The sequence below is a fragment of the Hippopotamus amphibius genome, chromosome 10 (genome assembly GCF_030028045.1).
Source record: "Hippopotamus amphibius kiboko isolate mHipAmp2 chromosome 10, mHipAmp2.hap2, whole genome shotgun sequence".
Taxonomy (NCBI): domain Eukaryota; kingdom Metazoa; phylum Chordata; class Mammalia; order Artiodactyla; family Hippopotamidae; genus Hippopotamus; species Hippopotamus amphibius.
The window spans coordinates 66,989,758-67,012,696 of record NC_080195.1 but is presented as its reverse complement, the minus strand read 5'-3'; the positions used below and the strand labels follow the sequence as shown (position 1 = coordinate 67,012,696).

General features: G+C 36.1%; 1 pseudogene; it reads left to right on the top strand.

The window, feature by feature from the left end:
* The first annotated feature begins 21,531 nt into the window (after positions 1–21,531).
* LOC130830532 (RNA-binding protein with serine-rich domain 1-like) lies at positions 21,532–22,455 on the top strand (annotated as a pseudogene).
* The last annotated feature ends 484 nt before the right edge of the window (positions 22,456–22,939 follow it).

Genomic DNA, 22,939 nt, shown 5'->3' with positions numbered 1-22,939 from the left:
AGGGACAAGAAAAAAAGAAAGCAAATGATGATGATGATGAAGAGGAGGAAGAGGATAATAATAATAGATAAAATGGAATTAAACTGAATGACGAATCTGCTAAAAGGCTAAAAATCCAAACAAAGCTTTTTTCTCATAAAAATCTGAAATTCATCCTTAAAATGTCTTAATTCCGATTTGTATCAGATCATTTACTTGTATTTTATCTGTCTGCTAGAAGAAACTGAAACCCTTTACAATTGTTCATACACATTCTCAGCACTCAATATAAAATTAATCAACATGAACAAATGACTGAAATCACAAGGAAAAAAATAAATCAATAGAAATAAGCCCACATACAATGCATTTACTGATGTTGTCAGACATAGAACTCAAAATAACTGATGTTTATTATTTTAACTTGTTATTGAATGATAATATATGAAGTTTACAAATCTTATATGTAATGATAAATGTAATTTTTTATTGGAGTATGATTGCTTTACAATGCGCTAGTTTCTGCTATACAATAAAGTGATCCATAAACAAGATGAAAAGACAGCCCTCAGAATGGGAGAAAATATTTGCAAATGAAGCAATGGACAAAGGATTAATCTCCAAAATATATAAAAAGCACAGGGAGCTCAAAATAAAAAAAACAAACCAATCAAAAAATGGGCGGAAGACATAAATAGACATTTCACCAAAGAAGACATACAGATGGCCAAGAGGCACATGAAAAGATGCTTAACATCACTAATTATTAGAGAAATGCAAATCAAAACTACAATGAGGTATCAATTCACACCAGGCAGAATGGTCATCATCAAAAAGTCTTCAAACAATAAATGCTGGAGGGACTTCCTAGGTGGCACACTGGGTAAGAATCCGCCTGCCAATGCAGGGGACAAGAGTTCAATCCCTGCCCCAGGAAGATACCACATGCCGTGGAGCAATTGAGCCCGTGTGCCACAACTATTGAGCCTGTGCTCTAGAGCCCGTGAGCCACAATTATTGTGCCCATGTGCCACAACTACTGAAGCCCACTTGCCTAGAGTCCATGCTCTGCAACAAGAGAGGCCACTGCAATGAGAAGCCCGTGCACCACAACAAAGAGTAGCCCCAGCTCGCCGCAACTAGAGAAAGCCCGTGTGCAGCAATGAAGACCCAACACAGCCAATAAATACATAAATTTTAAAAAAAGTAAAAATAAAAATAAATGCTGGAGAGGGTGTGGAGAAAAAGGAACCCATTTGCACAGTTGGTGGGAATGTAAATTGATACACTCACTATGGAGAACAGTACGGAGGTTCCTTAAAAAACTAAAAACAGAACTACCATATGACCCACAATCCCACTACTTGGCATACACCCTAAGAAAATCATAATTCAAAAGGACACATGTACCTCAGTGTTCACTGAAGTGCTATTTACAATAGCCAGGTCATGGAAACAACCTAAATGTCCAATGACAGGTGAATGGATAAATGTAATATTAAAAGTATGTATCTCTATAACTAAGACCCACATCGAGATATAGAAAATTACCAGCTCATCAGAAATATCCACTGTGCCCTATGCAAGTCAGTAAGCACCAATGTTAATCCTAATAATAATGGCTATCACCAAAACTGAGGTTAGATTGTTTAGAGGGAAAAGCGTAAACAATGAAATAAAAATATCTTGGAAAATGTTTATAAATTTGAAAGAAAGGTTTTTTTGTTTTTGTTTTTGTTTTGTTTTGTTTTAAAGAATCACGTGTAGCTGTTATTTTAATTTTATTTATTAAATTCCAGGATTGTATTTGGAATTCCCATTGAATTTATCTGACATCTCTAAATTCTTTTATTCTGGAACAATTTCAGACTTTGTTTTTCATGACATTGATAGTTTTAGAGTCCAGGCCAGTTATTTTGTAAAATTTAACTTAATTTAGGTTCATGTGATGTCTCCTCATGAGTATATTCAGATTATGTAGCTTTGACAGGAAATTAGAGAGTGATACTTTGTCCTTCTTAGTGTATCATATCAGGAGGCACAGATTGTTGGCTGCCCCATTATTTACGATGTTAAATTGATCACTTATTTAAGGTCCTGTCTGCCAAGTTTCTTCACTAAGATGTTACTGTTTTCTCTTTCTAAATAATAGATAATTATAGAGAGATACTTTGAAGCTATGTAAATATTATGCTCCTTTTCAACTTGGTCCCACTAGTTTCAACAACCATTACTGAAAAAATGCCTGAATCAATTACCATAATAACAATTACAAAATGGTCTATAGCAGTAAACTGATTAAAAATGGACTGTTTTTTAAACTTAAGCTCACTTTTTAATAAAAATATTAAGTACAAAATTTCTAAAATAAATTAATTTAACATTTAATTCTTCCAATCCAGGAGCATAGGTATTTTTCAATTTCTTTATATCATCTTCAGTTTCCTTTATCAATGTTTTATAGTTCTCAGCATATGTCTTTCACCTCTTTGGTTAGGTTTATTCCTAAGTATTTTAGTTGTTTTGATGCGAATTTAAAAGCTTTGTTTTTCACACCGGCTAGAATGGGTATCATCAGAAAATTTACAAACAGTAAATGCTGTAGAGGGTGTGGAAAAAAAGGAACCCTCTTGCACTGTTGGTGGGAATGTAAATTGATACAGCCACTATGGAGAACAGTATGGAGGGTCCTTGCAAAACTAAAAACAGAGTTACCACATGACCCAGCAATCCCACTACCAGGCATATACCCAGAGAACACCATCATTCAAAAAGACACATGCACTCCCATGTTCATTGCAGCAATATTTATAATAGCCAGGTCATGGAAGCAACCTAAATGTCCATCAACAGATGAGTGGATAAGGAAGATGTGGTACATATATACAATGGAATATTACTCAGCCATAAAAAAGAACAAAATTGGGACATTTGTAGAGACATAGAAGGACCTAGAGACTGTCATACAGAGTGAAGTAAGCCAGAAAGAGAAAAACAAATATCATATATTAATGTGTATATGCAGAATATAGAAAAATGGTACAGATCAACTGGTTTGCAAGACAGAAATAGACACACAGATGTAGAGGACAAACATATGGACACCAAGGGGGGAAAGCAGGAGGAGGGGATGGGGTGGGATGAATTGGGAGATTGGGATTCCTATATATACTTTACTAATAAGAAAAAAATATCAACTTGTACACTTTAAATAAATGCAGTTCATTGTATGTCAATTACATCTCAGTAAAAGTTCTTTAAAAAAAAGTATTTTTTTTAACTTTTGCTTTCTAATATTTCATTGTTAGTGTAAAGAAATGAGACTACTTTTTTGATCCACCCCCTAGAGTAATGGAAATAAAAATAAATAAGTGGGACCTAATGAAACTTCAAAGCTTCTGCACAGCAAAGGGAACTATAAGCAAGATGAAAAGACAACTCTCAGAATAAGAGAAAATATTTGCAAACGAACAACAAAAGATTAATCTCTGAAATATATAAATAGTTCATCCAGCTCAATATCAAAAAAAAAAAAAACAACCCAATCAAAAAATGGGCAGAAACCTAAATAGGCATTTCTCCAAAGAAGACCTACGGATGGCCAAGAGGCACATGAAAAGCTGCTCAACATCACTAATTATTAGAGAAATGCAAATCAAAACTACAATGGGGTATCACCTCACACCAGTTAGAATGGTCATCATCAGAAAATCTACAAACAGTAAATGCTGGAGAGTGTGGGGAGAAAAGGGAACGCTCTTGCACTGTTGGTGGGAATGTAAATTGATACAGCCACTATGGAGAACAGTATGGAGGGTCCTTGCAAAACTAAAAATAGAGTTACCACATGACCCAGCAATCCCACTACTGGGCATATACCCAGAGAACACCATAATGCAAAAGGACACATGCGCTCCCATGTTCATTGCAGCACAATTTATAATAGCCAGATCATGGAAGCAACCTAAATGTCCATCAACAGATGAAAGGATAAAAAAGATGGGGTACAGATATACAATGGAATATTACTCAGCTATAAAAATGAATGAAACCGGGACATTTGTAGAGACATGGATGGACCTAGACACTGTCATACAGAGTGAGGTGAGTCAGAAAGAGAAAAACAAATATCATATATTAACACGTACATGCAGAATATAGAAAAATGGTAAAAATCAACCAGTTTGCAAGGCAGAAATAGAGACCCAGATGTAGAGAACAAACATATGGACACCAAGTGGGGAAAGTGGGGAGGGTTGGGGGGGGAATGAATTGGAAGATTGGGATTGCCATATATACATTACTAATAAGAAGAAAAATACCAAACTGTACACTCTAAATATATGCAGTTTATTGTCTATTAACTGTATCTCAATAAAAGTTCTTAAAAAAAATGAGTGATTTCTGTATGTTAATTTTGTATCCTGCTAACTTGCTGAGTTACTTTATCAGTTCTCGTAGTTTTTGTATGAAGTCTCTAGGGTTTTCTATACATAGTATCTTGTCATCTGCATATAATGAAAGTTTTATCTCTTCCCTTCCAATTTGGGTACTTTTTTCTTTTTCTTGTCTAATTGCTGTGACTAGGACTTCCAGTGGTGTAGAGAGTGCAATCCCTATCAAATATTCAGACAAAAAGCTCACACACCTCTGGTCAATGCATCTTCAACAAAAAAGGCAATACACAATGGAGGAAAGACATTCTCTTCAGCAAGTGGTGTTGGGGCAGTTAGCCTCATGTAAATCAATGAAGTTAGAAGTCACCCTCTCACCAAACAGAAAAATAAACTCAGAATGGCTTAAAGACTTAAATATAAGACATCACACCATAAAACTCCTAGAAGAGAAAATAAGCAAACATTATCTGGCATAAATTGTAGCAATTTTTTCTTAGGTCAGTCCCCCAAGATGATAGAAATAAAAGCAAAAATAAACAAATGGGACCTAATCAAATTTACAAGCTTTTGCTCAGCAAAGCAAACCATAAACAAAATGCAAAGACAACTTACAGACTGGGAGAAAATGTTTGCAAACAATGAGACTAACAAGGGCTTAATTTCTAAAATATATAAACAGCTCATACAACTCAATACTAAAAAATCAAACAACCCAATCAAAAAATGGGCAGAAGACCTAAACAGGCATTTCTCTAAACAACAGGCATGTGAAAAGATGATCATCATCTCTAATTATTAGAGAAATGAAAATCAAAGCTACACTGAGGTACCACCTCACACAAATCAGAATGGCCATCATTAAAAAGACTATGAACAACAGATGGTGGAGAGGATGTGGAGGAAAGGGAACACTTCCATGCTGTTGATGGGAATGTAAACTAGTGCAGTCTCAATGGAGAATAGTATGGAGGTTCCTCAAAAAACTAAAAATAGAATTGCCATATGATCTAGCAATCCCACTCCTGGGCATATATCCAGACAAAACTATAATTTGAAAAGATACATACACACCTCTGTTCATAGCAGCACTATTTACAATGGAAATGGAAATAGCCTAAATGCCATCAACAGATGAATAAAGAAAATGTGGTATGTGTACATACACATGCACACACACACTGGAATATTACTCAGCCACAAATAAGAATGAAATAATGCCATTTGCAGTTACATGGAAGGACCTTAGATTATCATACTAAGTGAAGTAAGTCAGAAAGAGAAAGACATATACCATATGATATCACTTATATGTGGAATCTAAAATATGACACAAACAAACTTATCTACAAATCAGAAACAGACTCACAAACAGAGAACAGACTTGTGGTTGCCAAAGGGAGTGGGGAGGGATGGATTGGGAGTTTGGGACTAGAAGATTTAAACTAGGATATATAGAATAAATAAACAACAAGGACCAACTATATGGCACAGGGAACTATATTCAATATCCCATAATAAACCATAGTGGAAGAGGGAAAAAAAAGATATTAACATACTTGAAGTCACCTAGGTTTTCTCCTGGTATCTCTTAGGAGTTTTATAGTTTTGTATTTTACATTTAGATTTATAATCCATTTTGAGTTAATTTTTGTGAAGGATATAAAAATCTATATCTAGACTGGGTTTTTTTTTTTTTTTTTTGCATGTAGATGTCCAATTATTTCAGCACCATTTCTTGATGAGACTATCTTTTCCATTGTACTGTGTTTGCCACTTTGTCAAAGATCAGTTTTCCATATTTATGGATGTCTATTTCTGGGCTATCTTTTTCCATTAATCGATTTGTCTGTTCTTTCACCAGTACCACACTGTCTTGATTACTTTGCCTTTATAGCAAATCTTGAAGTTGGGTAGCATCAGTCCTCTGACTTTGTTCTTTTCCAACAATATCGTGTTGGCTACTCTGGTATGTCATTTGCCTCTCCATATTAATGCCATAAAACTCTACATATAAACTTTAGAATCATTTTGTTGATATCCATAATGTAACTTGCTGGAATTTTGATAGGGTTTGTGTTGAATCAATAGATCAAGGTGCGAAGAACTGACATCTTGAAAATATTGACTGTTTCTATCCATGAACATGGAACATTTCTCATTTATTTTACTTCTTTGATTTTCTCCATTTGCGTTTTGTAGTTTTCCCCAAATAAATCATGTACATGTTTATTAGATTTATACCTAAGTATTCATTTTTTGGAATTGTGTTTTTTAAATTCAAATCCCCCTTGTTCATTGTTAGCATACTGAAAAGCAACTGGCTTTTGTATATCACTTTGGTATCTTATATCTTGCTATAATTGCTTATTAGTTCCAGGAGGTTTTCTTTCTTTTTTTTTGGTCATTTCTTTTGGATATTCTACATAGATGATTATGTCATCTGAGAACAAAGACAGTTTTATGTCTTCTTTTCCAAAGTATATAATTTTACTTCCTTTTCTTATTGTATTAGCAAGAACTTTTCATATGATGTTGAAAAGGAGTGATGAGAGGGGGCATCCTTGCTTTGTGCCTGATCTTAGTGGGAAACCTTCAAGTTTCTCATGATTAAGAACAATGTTACATGTGGATTTTTGTAGATATCTTTATCAATTTGAAAATATTCTCCTCTATTCCTAGTTTACTGAGAGTTTTTATCATGAAAGGGTGTTGAGTTTTGTCAAATGCTCTTTCTGCACCTATTGACACGATCATGTGATATCTTTTAATTTGTTGACATGATGGATTACATTAATTGACTTGAATGTTGAACCAGTATCAATGTTCACAAGAGACCTGGTCCACAGATTTCCTTTCTTGTAATGTCTGGTTTTACTTTTGGGTAATGCTGACCATAGAATGAGATCAAATTAGCAAACAATTCTCTCTGTTTCTATACTCTGAAAGAGATTGCAGAGAATTGGTATAATTTCTTCCTTAAATATTTGGTAGAATTCACACATCTGGACCCGGTGCTTTCAGTTTTGGAAGGTTAATTACTGATTTCTTTAATAGGTATGGGCATATTCTGATTGTTCTTCTTGTGTAAATTTTGGTAGATTGTGTCTTTCAAGGAATTGTTCCATTTCACCTAGGTTATCAAATTTGTGGGCCTAGAGTTGTTTATATTATTCCTTTATTATCCTTTCATGTTCTATGGGATCTGTAGCAATACCCCTCTTTAATTTCTGATGTTCCCTCTTTAATTTCTGGTAATATTAATTTGTGTCTTCTTTTTTCTCCCCTGACTCAGTGTGGCTAGAAGCTTATCAGTTTTATTTATCTTTTCGAAGAATATGTTTTTATTGATTTTCTCTATTGATTTCCCATTTTCAAGTTTATTTATTTCTGCTTTTATTATTTATTTTCTTCTATTTTCTTTGGATTTAATTTGCTCTTTAGCTTCTTAGGGTGGAAACTTAGATGACTGATTTCAGATCTTTAGATCTTAATGCTGCGATAAACATAGGGGTGCATATATCTTTTCTAATTAACATACTGAGGTCTCTAATTAATAAAGTAGATAGCAGGCAAGAATAAATGGGCAATACAAGTAAAGAAATAAAAAATCCTGAGAAAGAACCAGAAAGGGGTGGCACAGTGGTTAAGAAACCACCTGCCAATGCAGGGGACATGGGTTTGAGCCCTGGTCCAGGAAGATCCCACATGCCACAGAGCAACTAAGCCTGTTTGCCACAACTACTGAGCCTGCGGTCTAGAGCCCACGAGCCACAACTACTGAGCCTATGTGCCACAACTACTGAAGCCCGTGCACCTAGAGCCCATGCTCCACAAGAGAAGCCACCACAATCAGAAGCCTAAGCACTGAAACAAATAGTAGCTCCCTCTCACTGCAACTAAAGAATGCCTTTGGTGGGGTTATTAGTAGACTGAAAACAGCTGAAGAAAGAAACTGAGCTAGAAAATATATCAATAGAATCCTTGAATTTCACTGAATCTGTAGTTTGCCTTGGGTGATATGTTCATTTTAACAACATTAATTCTTCCAATCCACAAGCATGGTATATCTTTCTGTTTGTTTTGTGCCATCTTCATTTTCTTTCACCAGTGTCTTAACAGTTTTCCAAGTACAGGTCTTTTAACTCCTTAGATTTACTCCTGGATATTTTATTCCTTTTGATGAAAGTGTAAATGAGATTTTAAAAAATTTCTCTAATAGTTCATTGTTAGTGCATAAAAATTCAACAGATTTCTATATATTAACTTTGTGTCCTGCAACTTTACCAAATTCATTAATGAGTTCTAGCAGTTTTTTTGTGGTGTCTTTAGGATTTTCTATAGTCTTTTATACAGTCTTTTTATAGTCTTTAATAGTCTTTCTATAGTTTTTAATAGTCTTTTATGGAGCCTATGTTTCTGGGCTAAGAATTCTATAAGTTTCTCAGTTTTTCTTTTTTTTTCTTCCTCCTTAGGAATGGGTAGCTAGAGTGGGCTGGATTTGGGTATTTCACTTTCCTATGTGAGTTAGTCTCCAGTAATCTCAGCTGGTTAGGATCTGGGTAGCAGTTTTCTTTATGGGCAGGCCTTGTTAAGAAGAACAAGTGCTCTGGTATATTTCTAAATGGTATATTTCCTCTCCCCTTGCTGGAAGCTTAGTAAGAGAACTTACTCTGTGGGAATCCCTGTCAAACTTCTTTAGGCAAATCTCACAATAATGTAAGGGTCCTCCTATAACTGGATTCTTCTGGCATTTTTAACTCACAGTTGTCCACACTGAGCTTCCAGCAATTTGTCAGTTACGGTTCAGGTTTTCCTACCCCAGCACTGGGTTCCCATGGTGGTTTCCACCGGTGAGTATGCTTCAGTGTGTTGCTTTCTGTATTTGTCTGTCAGTCTCTCTAATCTTGGGGGCAATGGTTTATACTATGTCTTTCCCTCTCCAATGGATACAAGAAGAGTTGTTGATTTTTCAGTCTTTTTGGCTTTTTATTTGTAGTTATGACAGAGTGGTGACTTCCAAGCTTCTTACATGCAGAATAGGAAATTGGAAGTTCTCTGACAGTTTTTGTTTTACATATTTTAGGACTGTTTTAATAGATGTTATGTTAAAAACCTAGAGTTGCCATAATCAAAGTATCACCAAATGAGTGGGTAAAATAACACAAATGTATTGGCTCACAGTTCTGGTGGCTTGAAATCTGAAATCAAGGTATTGGCAGGGCCTGCTCCCCTGAAAACTATAGGGGGAAATGTATTCTTGCTTCTTCCTCGCTTCTGGGGCCAATCCTTAGCATTTATTCGCTTTTAGCTGCACTGAAAGCATTTCATCAGTCTTTGCCTTTGTTATTACGTGGTGTTCTTCCCTAGTGTTGGTGTCTCTGTGTCTTTTCTAGTTTTCTCTGTAAGGATGCCAGTCTTATTAGATTAAAGGCTCACTTTATTGTAATATGACCTCATCTTAACTAATTACATTGGCAGTATTTCTATTTCCAAATAAGGTCACATTATGAGGGCTGGAGGTTAAAACTTCAAGTATCATTTTAGGGGAAACGATTCAATCCATAGCAAAAGTGTATGCTAGGCGAGGCGGATGGACAAGTTAGAAAATCAAAATGCATGATGTTGCTACTGAGATTTTGCTGTTTTTCCTGAATAAGTGTTCTCCAGATTGCTTAAATTCTTTAATTTCCAGACTTCTGAAAATGTTGATATTGACAATTTTTGCCAATGTTCTCATTGCTTTTATGGAGAAGTTTTCATTATTGGTTACTCTACATTTCCTATATATATTGTTCCATAATATTATTTAAGTGTGTGATTTAGGATCCAGTCTGCTTTGGTTTAAATCAAGCTTTGAAATATCTTATTATATGTCCTTGGGCAAGTTTGTTTTTTAAACTCACTGTATGAATTTTCTCATCTGTAACATGTACATAATAGGCATCATAGAGTTGTTACAAGGATTAAATGTGAGAATAATATAGGAAAAGCATATAAATAATGCATCACAAAAGTATGATTTATGTACTGTTATTCTATGAACATTGTTTAAGTATACCCAACGTACAGAATAAATATGTAGTCTCTGATATTACAGTTTATTTCTGGTCTTTTGACACAATAAACCATCCTCCTAAACTTTTAGTATCTCTTCTGAAGTCTGAATCTTTTACATAAAATAGTTACTATGTCCATCATCTATTTTCCTGACCACACATTTAGTAAATGTGCCATCTAGTTTCTTATGTAAATCAATCAATACCCAAATCGAATAGGTTAAGAATGAGTAGAACAGTACCTCATAAGAAACCTCCTTCTAGCTTGACATTATTCAACATTGAAGACTATTTTAATATTTCAATCAAGAAGATATTTTCCCACTCAAAATTTTTCTTAAAAGAAAGAAACAAACAACAACAACAAAACATACAGAAGATTTGAAATGCTGAGGGAGAATAACTAATACTCCTTTTTGTACCAGTAGCCCTACCAAAAATGAAAATTACTCAGGTTAAGAATTTAAAAAAAATTTTTAGTGATACCACATTGTTTCCCTTTGTAAATGTACATATTGAAAATTAAGTTAGTTTTATATTTTAGTGTATAAGCCTTTAATCCTTTTTCTATGAGTTTTAAAAATACTTTTTAACCTTAATTAATTAACAATGATGGCAAGGAAAATGTCAAACCTATTTAAAGTATGAAAATCTTGAGACTCATAGAATATAAATCACTTTTGACTTATCAAAGTTCACATAAATGGCATAGGGAGTAGCACTAAGGTGATACTTGAGGTTGTCTGATTCTGATGGTCTAGGGAAGATGCCAAGTTTGGAGGTGGGGAAAATTATCAGGCTGCCTGTTTTGTTCTACATTGTTCACTCTGACTCACTTTTACATTGATGTAATCAAACTATTTTCTTATTTAAAACCCTATAAATGGACCTGAGGTCAAATTTGTTAAAACACTGAACTTAATGCCTGATGCACAGTTTGTATTTGAGATGAGTTTGCTGAATGAAGGAATGGATGGATGAATGAATGAGAATATGGACTTCCACGCCTTTATCCACTGACTCTCACACAAATCTACTCCCATTTTCTCCTACATTCTCCTGATTCAGTATGCTTTAACTACATTATTTGTTTTTGTTTACGCAAAATATTCCAAAGGTTCTATTACTCACTTTTCTTTTTTTTCAGCTCACACCAAATGTTATTTTTGTGTTTGTCTTAGTAGCAGCTAGAGAGTGAGCACCTTAAAAACAGGTATTATTATTATTACCAATCTTTGTATTATAGCGTTTGTAATACAAAAGCTGCTCAATAATTTTTTTAAGTAATGAAAGTTAAAACATTTGTTTAAAGTACCAGCTCTATTTCACAGAGTTAATACCTAGTGCATTCAGTTCTCATATGAATAAATTAATGTATGTTTTAGTCAGTTGGGACTGCTATAACAGAATACCACAGACTGATAGCTTAAAAAGAAAAGAAATTTGCTTCTCACTGTTCTGAAGACTGGGAGTCCAAGATGGGGGTGCCAGGATGGTTGAATTCTGGTGAGTCCCCTTTCCAGTTGCAGGCTGACAGTTTTTCATTGTAATCTCACATGGCCATGAACAGAGAGAGGAAGCTGGCTCTCTCCTGTGACTCTTTTATAAGAGCACTAATCCCACCATTAGGGCTCCACCCTTATGACTTCATCTGATCCTAATTTACTCCCAAATGCCCCACCTCCTAATACCATCACATTCATGTGTAGGGCTTCAACATACAAATTGGGGCAGGGCAAGCAGGGAGGGATACAAACATTCAGTCCATAACAAAACTATATACATGATATTATGACATATAATATTTTATTATGTTATATGTATATGTGATAATAAAACATGTAATATTTATGGTTTTACTTACATTTGTAGTAATTACAATCTTCATCTGTACACAGTATTGTAATTAATGGTGAGACAGAACAGAGGTATTAAAATATCAAAATAATTTATATAAACACAATCTGAAAAAGTACCAATATACTTAGTTTTTACTAAAAGTTTTCAAATTGAATTAAAGATTTAAAACTTTTATTTAGCTGCTTATATTTGAGAGCACTTCATCAGAAACCACTTCAAATGCTTAAAGTACAATATTAATTAGCTATTCCTCACAAAATGCCTCAGTAAATGAAGCTAGCTCTTCCTTTTCTATAAATTAATACATGCAACCCTAAGTGTATTAAGTTCATGTGACACCTTAGCAACTATTTTTTGTTTTTAATGGAAGGAGTCTCTTCTAAAGTATTTTTCTAAAACTTCTTTAAATACATTATTTTAAAGAGAAAATATTAATACAAATGACTGAGAGACAGGTGCAATGTCCAGTCTAACAATCATGTATTAAAGGCCTAGTACTCTACTATTTCATTCTCCTATATGTCTGCCAATGGAATTTTACCCATTTTCACATTTTTCTACATGCATAATAGTGTCTTACTAAATTAGACATGTAAACTTGAGGCTAATTTCTTGCTCTGGGTCTCAGTTTATTTGTTGTATAAAGTTATATCAGTTTTGGAGAGTTGTTAAATTGACTTCATATAAAGTCCTTAGCACAGTATTAGAACACATATTGGATATTTTCCAATAGGTGAGTTCTTTCTCCTACATCTTTTTAGCAATTCTCTGTCTAGTCATAATTATACTTTAGGGATGGATGCAATAGTGTACAGGTGGCTTGAATAAACCTAATAATGAAAAGCTAACTGGTGTAATACAGGTTCTTTGGATAAAGGATTGAGCTTCAGACTATATTTATGTCTGTAAACTACCAACTCATGATTAGCTTCATGTGTTTCTCCTTTTGTCAAATGCCTGAATGAATTTCTCTTTCCTCAAGTAGCTAAATCCAACCCCAATTCTCTGTGTCATCTCAGCAGATATAATTACTAAGTCTTTTACAAAAAATGATTCAGGTGACATAATATGAACTCCAAGAACTTTCTACTCTTCATGTTGAGGTTTTCTATCAGTTCACCTTTATTTATGCACAGCTAGTTCTAGCTATTGAGCCCATTTTTGTCTTTTCTCCAGATTTAAAAAAAAATCGCTTGCATTGTCACTGTAAGGATATAAAATATCCTCTGATGAGAAATGATTCTATTCCACCAGTCAAGAATATTAAGAGAACAGGAAAAAGTAGGGGTTTTTTCCCCAAAGTTTTTTAGTCTGTAACTGAAAACAAAGTTTTAATAACTTTTTTTGCTTAGATATTTTGCTTGCAGTGATACACAGTGATGTTATAACTTGGCTGCTCCCTTTGTTCATGATTTTACCCAGGTAGGACAGATTTATGGCAGAGGTCTGAACTATAAATTAAAGTCTGCCATGGTTAATCTGATAAATGTTCCACAGAGTTGGCACATTCATGTGCTTATAAGAGAAGCAGTGCTCTCCACTGTGTATGTGTTTGTTCTGTGGAAACCATGACTACATTCAAAGTCTTAACTGAAAATATATCTAAAATTTAATCATCTGTAAAAGTTGTTTTAAAAGCATATATTTAGAAAGTACAGTTCAGATAAATTATAATTCTTTCCACAGGGTGCATACTGTAGAAAACAAATGCAAACTGGATAGCAATAATTGGGGCATGACTGGACTCAAAAATGAAAGGAACTAATAGGTCCGCCTGCCAGCAATGTTGCAATTCTGACTAGCAGATGATCATTTGGCACCTTAGAACATGGGAATGATTGACTCTACATGACCAACATTTCACAGATCCTAAACTGGTGCAGGTAGAGGTGGGTAATTACTGCAGCCACCCAAGGGGAAAAGAGGGAGCAGGTGTTAGGCGCCAGCACAGCTTGAGTTTCGACTCATTTCAAATATAAATGTAGCTAGTGGTAGAAGCCAAGAAATTTGGGTCAGTTGAGATTTTTGCCATCTCAATTTGGGGGATTATAATTGAGTTTTTGCCTCTCTGACCTGATTCTTTGTAATGCATTTCCCGTACTGGTAACTTTAAATTTTAACTTTTCCCTAAGCTCTTTGTGTTCTTGTGCAGTCACTGAGTACAGAACTCACATGCTGTTTCAGTAACAACTGACAAATCTGTCTTTTGAAAGATTTACTGCATCAGCTTGCTTGACAGAGAGCTGATTACAGAAAAGATAGATTTGTCTGTTTCATGGAGTTCTTCATGCACTGTTATCGCTATAGAAGGACTGGAGGAGGGAAGGTAGAGTGAATGAGTGAGTGAGTGACTGCAAAGGAAAGTGACTTTTTTTTTAAATGCGTAAATTAAAATGATGGGAAAGAACCTAGGTAGGAAAAAGTGATTTTTTTTTCTCTTTAAAAAAAAAAAAAACTTAGTACGAAAAAGTTAATAGTCAAGTACTCAATGTGATTAATCCTGATTTATTACTCAAAATGACCTATTGTGTCACAGGATCTCATTAGTCTTCTCCTCTTGTTCATGCTTATTGATATGCGTGTGCGCGCTGTGCATTCCTGTAAAGATGTCTCACTTTCCAAGCACATTTCCTGCTGACTGAGGTTTGTCTTCCTAAAGGTCAAATTTGGGCATTGAAGGGTGTTTATTTGTTAACTTTCCTGTTGAGCTTTTCTTAATGGGAAAAAAAAATTGTGCTCTCTTAAAAGTGTTACATGTTTTACTATTTTTATAATCAGATACTACTGAGCATAATTGGCTTTTTCTAATGACACAGATATTAATATGAGCTCATTTCCTTTAGTAAACTGTTGCACCTATGTATCCTCAGGGGCTACTGAGGACTCTAGAACTAATTGTTCTGTAATAAATGGACGTGCTTCACAAAGTTCTTTTGTGTTTAAACAGATATTTATTCTCTCATTTCAGTTTCAGGCAGTAGGTTTTTTACTTCTTGCAAATGCTTTACAACTGCTTCTTTCTACACTAATTTGTCCCATGAAATGTGCTCTGGCCTGGGAAAAAAAGATAATTGTGTTTATAGAATTATATGCAAAAGTGTCTTTGAAAATCCCATCTAAGAGTTAACCATAAGATCTTTGTGCATTATTTTACTGCTAAGAGGAAATTTTTTGTTTTATTCTGGATTTCAGTCATACTCTAGACAGTCAAGGTTATTATTGAATATCAAACCTTAAAAAGGTGAGATATCAATCTTTATTTTCAGTTTGTGTTTTTACTGAACTCCTTTTTTAATTTAAGTATATTTCATTTGATATCACTTCCTACTTGGACTTTTCCTCATTCCCTGATTTAAAATTGATATTTTATCTTTCAACTCCCAGAGGTCTAATCTGTTATATTGGCTAGATGACTGCCTGGCATTAATTTATGTGTGAAAATTACTCTGCTTAAGTTGTATAAATTTTTCCTTAGCATTATTTCATGTATCTACCAGATTCTATTATGATTCAGGATAACATAGTCCCTTTTTTTAATGTAGCGTATGTTAGAATTTAAATAGCCTAATTCATTTTTTGTATATAATTTATAACTTTCAGATTCTAATTTTTAACTTTCAATTTCTGTGATCTTTTTTGGAACACAATTGCCAATCAAGACAAGATTCCGAGAATATGAAAATAATGAAACTTAAAGAGGTCCCTGGAAGTTTTAATACATGAAATTTCCTAATTTTATATATCATTATCAATATATTGACATGCATTTTCTGGGACTGTATTTAAAATTTAACAGGGAGTGTTTTCAGAAATTTTGTCATCGCATAGTAACCTAACCACAAGTATCTGGGTTATATAAACTTTAATTTCAGTGCTGCCTTCTTCAGTTATGTGTGTAATTTTGAGAACTTGAATCAGCTCTCTGAGGGTCCATTTATTCCCCCATAAAATGATAATATTTATTTTAGAGTGAGATGCGTGTACAAATACCTAGCAACATACTGTGTAAATGGTGGTTGCTTAATAAATTACCTTCTTATTATTTGGCTGTTTCAAGTTTTCTCTATGATTATTTAAACCCTGTTTATATATATTTATCCTCAATGGATTTGGAAAAAGTAACTTAGCATTCCCCACTATAACCCTTTAACGTCCATTGATCAAACTTGAGCTAACTTTGTGACACCTCTTCAGCCATGATTGTTTCTTTACTTTTAACTTTTGTCATCAGTCTCTTTTCAATATGGCCCATAGGACGTTGCACACAAATTCAGGTGTACTTGTGGCATTTGGAGCAGGGTACTTACTAAATCTGTGACTTTGGGCTGGGTGTATAAACTTAGGTGCTTCTTTGATCTCACATGTGATTGGAGATATCAAATATGTACCTTTTAAGTGTTGTAAATATTAGATAAGTTAATATATGTGAAAGCTGATAGCACAAAGCCTCTTCTTGCAGGTCTGCTTTGGGGCCTACAGCAGATATCACACAAAACCATCATTAAGAATTCCCTATGCTGATGCATCTCTGATTCCTATGATCTGTTCAGGGCCTTTCTGATTTATGATTTTACAAGTATTTTTTTTTTTCCCCTGAAGTACATTATTCTAATGCTTTAAACTGGTTTGAGTCCCTCCCTCCTCAGTTATGATTTCTACTCTCCTCCTGATGATGCTATTTTTGACAGTTTTGGTTAAACTACTTCTTTTGTCCAGTCCAGGATTACCTATACTCAACAAAGTCTAACCACTCACAAAACTATTCAAGTGTGAACAGCCTGGTAGTGATGAGCACTTAGAACACATTTTTTCTTTCTCAAATTCAATGACTACATTTCTGAATTTGTGGTACTTACCTAGATGAGACACTTTCAAATGGGAAAACCAGAATTCATTTATAAGATTTTGATGGGAATAATAACTAGTATATAAATTGTCACATATGGAATGGTAGTAAGAATTCAAAATTGCTTTTTATGCTAAAAAAAATTAAAGGAGATATAAAGACTCTTTTCAGGTATCTGATAGGCTACCATATGGAAACAACTGCTTTTCTCTTTCTCTAATAACAGAAAATGGGTTTAAGTCATATGAATGAAAGTGAAAGGATTACAGGTGAAAAAAAAAAAGCACAATATGAAAAAAATAGAAATGGAAACATGGTAAGGAACTCCTTGTTACCAAAGATATAAAGCAGAAGATGAACAATACTTCTTCCCAATTCTGCCACCTGGGGGTAAAATGTGGAGAACAGAGAGAGAATCAATGCCAAGAGCAGATTATTAGGATAATAAGGTATATTCAATGCCAACATTCTCCAATCATAGTTGACCTTTTAGAGGTAGGACACAAAGAAAGAGACTTTTTCTAAGAAAATAGCATGTGGGCTCCATTTATGATGTGGAGAGATTTAATTACTCAAAAAGTAATTAATAAATAGCAGTTATGTATTAACCTAGTGGTAGAGTGTAGAGAACAGGGATAGAATTCTGGATGTGACACCTAATAAAATACAGGCAATAATTACAGCTACCTTTTATATTGGGATAATAAAGTACCTGGCATTTTCTACCAGGTGAGTTTTGATACTTAGCTATACATAATTACAGAAAATATGCCTTGTAACAAACATACATATTTTGTAAAACATTTGATATTAGTAATATTACTAACAAATAATAGTCACAGTACACATCTAAACAACTGTACACAAATCACTTAATCAGTGATGGATATCTTTTGTGAAATACTATTTTTATAAAATATTTCTACCAAAGATATACAAAAATCATAGGCATTATTATTTTATAAGCTAGAAAATGGATATATCTTGGAAATTAAACTAGCACAGCATCATAATTTAAAACATTACAGTTTGGGATAGGCCAGAATTCAGAAGACCTAAAAAATTTTCCAGTGCCACTGCAGCTGAGAAAGCTTTGGCTGACAGGAAAAGCCTGGAGGAAACTGAGTAGGGAGGGGAATTTTGAGTAATTTGGATTAGCTTAGGGTCTGGTGGTTTCACTTCTACAATAACACCCTTCAGGAAAATGTCGACCGCCTCACTTGTATTTTAAAAGGTTGTGGTGGGCTTCCCTGGTGGCACAGCGATTAAGAATCTACCTGCCAATTCAGGGGACACAGGTTCGAACCCTGGTCCAGGAAGATCCCACAAGCCACAGAGCAACTAAGCCTGTGTGCCACAATTACTGATCCTGTGCTCTAGAGCCTGCAAGCCACAACTACTGAGCCTACATGCTGCAACTACTGAAGCCTGCTCGCCTACAGCCCGTGCTCCACAACAAGAGAAGCCGCCGCAATGAGAAGCCCGAGCACTGCAATGAAGAGTAGCCCTTGCTAGCGACAACTAGAGAAAGCCCATGCGCAGCAACAAAGACCCAATACAGCCAAAATAAACAAATAAATAATAAAATAAATCCTTTTAAAAAGGTGGCGGGGTTGGGGGGGGGGGGTGTCCTGTCCTGGGTTATTGAAAAAGAGATTGTCCACACAAAATAGTTCCAGCAGGGTACAGGCAGTCATCAGCTCTGTTAGTGACAAATGGGTTCTCTCCAGGTTGTGACTGTTATTGACTGGGGATTCTGGCAAAAGAGAGTGACACATTAAATCCATCTACCTACCTACCTGCCTACCTATCTATCGTCTGTCTCTGTAATCTATCACCTATCTATCCAGATACCTATCTATATAGTACAGTGTTCTCTTGGGTACAAAAAAAAAAAAAATCTGTGGCTATTTCCCATGAAATTTTGTGGTACTGGCCTGTGCCATGGGGAAAATGCACCTCTTACATCTCTGACTGTGGGAAGCCTAATTGATTGACTACCCCATCTACTGTGCCCTAAAATCCATCACTGTGTTCATGTTGACGACATACTTCCCACAGGCTGCTGTTAAGCAGTAGCTAAGCATGGCAGCGATACTAAGATGGACACATTCCTGAGAAATGAGAGACAGCTCTGATGACAGATTTTGACTGTGGAAGGTTCCATCAACCCTGCTGAATATTCATAGTTCTAAGCTGCAGTCTAAGAAGCTTTTTCTGTCCCTCTCTCTTTCAAAAGAGTCAGACCTGTATTGCAGACAGATTCTTCCTTTTATCTTGGAATCTGCTTCTTGGAGGACTGGACTAATAGAAGCAATGGATGATTGCTTCCCCTCAGGTGGAAGATGAGGCATTGTTGTCAGATAAAGGTAAGTAGATGACTGCTTTCAATTTCAGAACGCAGGCATTTGAATCTTAGAAGATGTCACAAAAGCCTTTACAATGATTGTGAATAATAACACCATGCTTAATGCATACCTGTCTGGGAGAGCAGAGAAACTTTGATATTCCTTGGTTTAAACCTCTTTAATTGTGTAATGGAGATGTATGCTTGCAAGCTAACCACTTTGGCACGCTGAGGAGTATACCCACACCATACCACAGTGTGTGTTTCTAGAAATATGAATAGGGAGAATATTAACACAAAGCTTTTATATGGGATACAATGCAATCTTCCAAAGATTTGTTTATTCTAAATATCTGAGATTAAGCATAGATTTTTTTAAGCTAAATGCGAGTTATTATATAAATTGTTCAGGAGTGCAGAAAGATTATCAAGGAGACACTGTTAACACCAGGTAGGCCATTATCATTGTTAGTGTTGTGAACAGTAGAGGTAGGCTTCCATTTGCTATAGATATTTCTTTTCTCCATAAATAAACTCTCCTACAAAGCCTTCATTTTATGCAGATGTAAATGCTAAAGTGGGCCAGGAAAAAGCAGTCATTCATCAAACACACAGAATTTGGAGTTTAATTACTTTTTAAATATTTTCCATAATTATTATTCTGTTCCAGATGTCTAGTTTACCCTCTATTTACCCTAGAGATTTTGCAACATTTATAGCAAATTGTAAAATTCTTGGATTAACTTAGAGCTTGAAGAGTTTTTTTTGAATTCATTTATTAGACATTTTTCTCATGACTTCATTTTAAAATGATTGGTTAAGAATTCAGTGACAAGAATTTAAAAATTTGAATTGACATCATTCTGGGCTAAAATGAAAGCATGTTATTTGGTTATCAGAGATGCATAAAGGCAGCAAGCTGAATTTCTTAGCTTGACAACTCAATGTCTATTTCTTGGCATACTTTTCATGAAAGCTGTAGTAATTTGTTAGTTGCAAATCTTTAGATTTAGTATAAAGAAGCTCATGTAATAAAAGGCACATTAAAATAGGATGAGAATAATAATAAATGTTCTAGATGCAATCTGAATTTCTCTGCCTGTTACATAAAGAATGACATTATAATAAAAAACAAAGAAATAAACTCAAAGGCTCTAATTCCTCACCCCCTAGACATTCCTGTGGTATTAGTTTCCTCCAATTTGTGTATCCTTCTAGTTCTACTGTATTCTCCCAAATATTTTACTTAGAAGTAAAGAAAGACATATCAAAAAATTTGTTTGACATTTGTAAAGGGAATAAGTAAAATTATTAAATGCTTTCCCAACATTTGCTTTGTTTGTATAATTGGCACTACTCTTGCTTATGAGAAGCATTGGTGGCATTTGCCTTGGTGGAGGTACTGCATCAAGTCCTGTCATTCAATTTAAAGAATTCTTCAAGATTTAGTAAAGCAAATAGCAAAGGAAATATACAAGGAGAATGCTCTCAAACATGAATCTGAAGTGAGATTATAGTAGAAGAGCCTAGCAAAGTATCTCACCAAATATAGGGGAAAAGAAATGACAGCAAAAGAAGCAAAATAACCAAGCAGAGTGAACTAAGAGAGGAGTAAAGTAGCAGGAGAGAAAATTCAGAGAAGTAACTAGATACCAGATCATGTAGGGCCTTTTAGGTCATAATAAGAATTTTGGTTTTTTGTCAGTGATATGAGAAGTCAGTAGGAGATTTACACCGTAAGACTGATATCAGATTTATGTCTGAAGAAGATTGTTCTGGTTACTCTATTGAAGATAACCTTCAAGAAACCAATTAGAAAGTGAGGGATGCTGGTGGTTTTGACCAGGCTTGTGACAGAGGTCTAATTAGAAGTGAAGGAATTCTGGAGACGCCGAGGAGAGCGAGAGGAGGTCGCTGCAGCGGGAAGATGCTGCACTTTGGCGTGAATTGCAATCGATCAGGGATCGTTTCTCACACTCAAGTTAGAAGTGAGAGTTCAGATAAGCGAGGCCACCATTGCTGCTTTGAACACCTCAGAAGGGGAGAATGGATTTATCAGGAGTGAAAAAGAAGAGCTTGCTAGGAGTAAAAGAAAATAGTAAAAAGTCCGCACTAGGGCGTCTTCTCCTACCAAATGCAAAGACCGCTCTGACGAGAAGTCCAAGCATCGCTCTAAAGATAAGGGGGCCACCAAGGAGTCAAGCGAGAAGGATTGTGGCAGGGATAAAACTCGAAAGAGGCGCAGCGCTTCCAGTGGTAGCAGCAGCAGCAGCAGCAGCAGCAGCAGGTCTCGGTCTAGCTCTACCTCCAGCTCGGGATCCAGCACCAGCACGGGCTCCAGCAGCGGCACCAGCTCGTCACCACCACTAAGCCGCTCAGGAAGTTTCAGCACATCCCACAGCTCCAGCACCTCCTCTGGCTCTCCGAATCCTTCTCGGCGCAAACGTGACAACCGGTGGCGTGCCCGCTCCAAATCCAAACCACCCAGAAGAGATGAAAAGGAAAGGAAAAGGCGGGGCCCTTCCCCTAAACCCATCAAAGTGCGTATTGGGAGGTTCACCAGGAATGTGACCAAGGATCACATCATGCAGATATTCTCCACGTATGGGAAAATTAAAATGACTGACATGCCTGTACAAAGGATGCATCCCCATCTGTCTAAAGGTACGCATACGTGGAGTTTGAGAATCCAGATGAGGCGGAGAAGGCACTGAAGCCCATGGACGGAGGACAAATCGATGGCCAGGAGATCACTGCCACTGCTGTGCTGGCCCCCTGGCCTCAGCCACCCCCAGGCGACTCAGCCCTCCCAGGAGAATGCTGCCACCACCTCCCATGTGGCGCAGGTCACCCCCACAGATGAGGAGAAGGTCACGTTCGGCTTGGCGCAGGTTCCCCGTGCGCCTGCGACCCAGTTCCCCAGGCCGCAGCCGCCACAGGGGCCGCTCCAGCTCCAATTCCTCCCGATAAAGCAGGGCCACCCAAGCCTGCCCTGTAACTTGTGTTCCATCCAGCTCATTTTTGTCAACTTTCTAGCGGAAGGAGGATGGTAGGAAAGAAATCCCTCATTCAGGGGCAGGCTTCAAAGGTGAAAGCACCAATTGCGACGTTTCCCCCCCGGCGGCAAAGTGCTGGCTGCAGGAGTGTTGGCTTGGGGTCGTGCTTATAAAGATGCCCTCCTGTTTTCTGGTTTCTAGTTCCTGAGGGTCAGTTTAGTGGAAAAGCCAGCAGGGATGAGCAGGCGGCTCCAGGTGGTGGTACAGCCCCAGGCTGAGAGCACATTTTCCTATTTCACACATAACCTGGGGCCCATCTGGTGGCTTGGGCGTGCCCTCACCTGCTGGCCTGCAAAGTCCCACAGGAAAGGGTGTGCTTTTTATGCAATTGCCCTTCCTGTTAGCCTGGCCCTGCTCCCCTGCTTGAGTCTTCTTCTGACCTCTAGGGCCAAATACCC